Source organism: Physeter macrocephalus, chromosome 11 (genome assembly GCF_002837175.3).
Source record: "Physeter macrocephalus isolate SW-GA chromosome 11, ASM283717v5, whole genome shotgun sequence".
Lineage (NCBI taxonomy): Eukaryota > Metazoa > Chordata > Mammalia > Artiodactyla > Physeteridae > Physeter > Physeter macrocephalus.
Genome location: NC_041224.1, coordinates 51,919,880 through 51,924,089, shown reverse-complemented (window position 1 = coordinate 51,924,089; position 4,210 = coordinate 51,919,880).

Genomic DNA, 4,210 nt, shown 5'->3' with positions numbered 1-4,210 from the left:
TGGGGTTTATCCCAGGAATGCAAGGATTCTTCAATATATGCAAATCAATCATTGTGATAAACCATATTAACAAATTGAAGGAGAAAAACCATATGATCATCTAAATAGATGCAGAAAAAGCTTTTGACAAAATGCAACACCCATTCATGATAAAAACCCTCCAGAAAGTAGGCCTAGAGGGAACTTACCTCAACGTAATAAAGGCCATATATGACAAACCCACAGCCAACATCGTCCTCAATGGTGAAAAATTGAAACCATTTCCTCTAAAATCAGGAACAACACAAAGTTGTCCACTCTCACCACTATTATTCAACATAGTTTTGGGAGTTTTAGCTAGAGCAATCAGAGCTGAAAAAGAAATAAAAGGAATCCAAATCAGAAAAGAAGAAGTAAAGCTGTCACTGTTTGCAGATGACATGATAATATACATAGAGAATCCTAAAGATACCACCAGAAAACTACTTATCAATGAATTTAGTAAAGTAGCAGGATACAAAATTAATGCACAGAAATCTCTTGCATTCTAATACACTAATGATGAAAAATCTGAAAGTGAAATTAAGGAAACACTCCCATTTACCATTGCAACAAAAAGAATAAAATACCTAGGAATAAACCTACCTAAGGAGACAAAAGACCTGTATGCAGAAAATTATAAGACACTGATGAAAGAAATTAAAGATGATACAAATAGATGGAGCGATATACCATGATCTTGGATTGGAAGAATCAACATTTTGAAAATGACTATACTACCCAAAGCAATCTACAGATTCAATGCAATCCTTATCAAACTACCACTGGCATTTTTCACAGAGCAAGAACAAAAATTTCACAATTTGTATGGAAACACAAAAGACCCTGAATAGCCAAAGCAATCCTAAGAACGAAAAACAGAGCTGGAGGAAAGAGGCTCCTGGACTTCAGACTATACTACAAAGCTAAAGTAATCAAGACAGTATGGTACTGGCCCCAAAAGATAAATATAGATCAATGGAACAGGATAGAAAGCCCAGAGATAAACCCATGCACATATGGTCACCTTGTTTTTGCTAAAGGAGGCAAGAATATACAATGGAGAAAAGACAGCCTCTTCAACAAGTGGTGCTGGGAAAACTGGACAGCTACATGTAAAAGAATGAAATTAGCACTCCCTAACACCATACACAAAAATAAACTCAAAATGGATTAAAGACCTAATTGTCTTTAAGGTCTTTAAGGCCAGACACTATCAAACTCTTAGAGGAAAACATAGGCAGAATACTCTATGACATAAATCACAGTAAGATCCTTTTTGACCCACCTCCTAGAGAAATGAAAATAAAAACAAAAATAAGCAAATGGGATCTAATGAAACTTAAAATCTTTTGCAAAGCAAAGGAAGCCATAAAAAGCCAAAAAGGCAACCCTCAGAATGGGAGAAAATATTTGCAAATGAAGCAACTGACAAAGGATTAAGCTCCAAAATTTACAAGCAGCTCATGCAGCTCAATATCAAAAAAACAACCCAATCCAAAAATGGGCAGAAGACCTAAACAGACATTTCTCCAAAGAAGATATACAGATTGCCAACAAACATATGAAAGGATGTTCAACATCACTAATCATTAGAGAAATGCAAATCAAAACTACAATGAGGTATCACCTCACACCAGTCAGAATGGCTGTCATCAAAAAATCTACAAACAATAAATGCTGGAGAGGGTGTGGAGAAAAGGAAACCCTCTTGCAGTGATGAAGACACAATGCAGCCAAAAATTAAATTAAAAAAAAAAAAGATCTGTTAGTTATCAATGCCACTACACACTTTCACTCCTTATCTAACATGTAAATTGATACAGCCACTATGGAGAACAGTATGGAGGTTCCTTATAAAACTAGAAGTAGAACTACAGTATGACCTAGCAATTCCACTACTGGGCATATACCCTGAGAAAACCATAACTCAAAAAGAGTCATGTACCACAATGTTCATTGCAGCTCTGTTTACAATAGCCAGGACACGGAAGCAACCTAAGTGTCCATCGACAGATGAATGGATAAAGAAGATGTGGCATATATATACAATGGAATATTACTCAGCCATAAAAAGAAATGAAATTGAGTTATTTGTAGTTAACTACAAATTAACTACAAATGGATGGATGGACCTAGAGTATGTTATACAGAGTGAAGTAAGTCAGAAAGAGAAAAATACCAAATGCTAACACATATATATGGAATCTGAAAAAAAAAAAAAAAGAAAGGTTCTGCAGAACCTAGGGGCAGGACAGGAATAGAGACGCAGACATAGAGAATGGACTTGAGGACACGGGGAGGGGGAAGGGTAAGCTGGGACGAGGTGAGAGAGTAGCATGGACCAATATATACTACCAAATGTGAAATAGAAACTAGTGGGAAGCAGCTGCATAGCACAGGGAGATCAGCTTGGTGCTTTTTTACCGCCTAGAGGGGTGGGATAGGGAGGGTTGGAGGGAGATGCAAGAGAGAGGAGATATGGGGATATATGTATATGTATAGCTGATTCACTTTGTTATAAAGCAGAAACTAACACACCATTGTAAAGCAATTATACTCCAATAAAGATATTTTTAAAAATCGTTAAAAAAATCTTTAAAAAATAAAGTAAGGAGGAAAATCAGGAGAGAGCACAGTCTTGGGAAACATTAGAGGAGGGAATTTAGAGGAGAGAATGTTAATTGACCAAGAGGTCTAGTTAGATAAGGAGTGAAAGTGTGTAGTGCCATCGATAACTAATAGATCTTTTTTTTTTTTTATTTAATTTTTGGCTGCGTTGTGTCTTCGTTACTGCATGCATGCTCTCTCTAGTTGTGGCGAGCCGGGGCTACTCTTTGTTTCAATGCGTGGGCTTCTCATTGCGGTGGCTTCTCTTGTTTCAGAGCACGGGCTCTAGGCATACGGGCTTCAGTAGTTGTGGCTCGCGAGCTCAGTAGTTGTGGCACGCGGGCTTAGTTGCTCCGCGGCGTGTGGGATCTTCCTGGACCAGGGCTCGAACTCGTGTCCCCTGCATTGGCAGGCCAATTCTTAACCACTCTGCCACCAGGGAAGCCCCTAACAGATCTTTGATGGCCCCAGGAAGAGTAGCTCCTTGAGAGTGATGGTGTTGGAAGAAAACTGCAGTGGGCTGAGGTGAGGTTTGAAAGCAGCATCAGAAGTGAGAGAGACTGGAGTGAGATGAATTAGAAGTCCACCAAGCAAGAGAAAATAATTGTGTAAATTGGAGTGACAGTAATGGGTAGGGATGGATTAAAGGCAGAAGAAAAATATTTTTAGGGAAGAGTCAATACTTGGTGACTGTTTATGAGTAGACAAGGGAAGAAGAATATGAGATGATTCCACTCTCCATCCCAGGTTACTGAGAGGGTGGTGGTGCCATTATCAGAGATAAGTTACACATACTGAGTTTGGCATGACAGTGAGATATGCAGCAGGCAGTTTATTAGGAGCTGGAAAATTTTAAATGTAATTGTTATAATGTTTACCAGGATTGGCTTTAAGTTGTGCAAGAAGCATTTTCCTATAGTATTACTTGTATAATATACTGTATACTGCCATATACTTCCTAGCTGAATTTCTCATTATTAAAACTTGAGGGTAACTTTCTTTTATACTGGTAGTATCAAAGCTGTGTATTGTAGCTAAGGAAATAATGCTATTAATCACTGCTTTCAAATGGACGAGTGTTCATGGAAGAGCCATGATATTTATATATTTTTACTTAAACACTTATATAGCAATTATTTAAACACTTATGTAGCAACAGCTAGACACTGTTATAATCACTTTACAAATGTTAAATAATTTAAATTTAATCATCAAAACAGTCTCATGAGGGACATATTTTATCATTCTTATTTAAAAAAAGAAACATCGAGGTTAGAAAGGTGAAATAACTTGGCCAAAGCCACACAGCTTATAAATGGTAAAGCTGGGAGTCCAACCCAGACTGTCTATGATGGTATAAATGCAGACCTTATATTTCCACATTTCATCAGTTTCCCATACATTTACAAAATACCAAAAATGTAGTAAGTTAAAATGGCAAAAAAAAAAAAGAGTGTTTCAAACTTGTAACATTGGAATACCATTCATTATGATGCTGGTATGAGATGAATGTTTTTAAATAAAAAGAGATACAATCTTTTTTTTTTTTTTTTTTTTTTTTTTTTGTGGTACACGGGCCTCT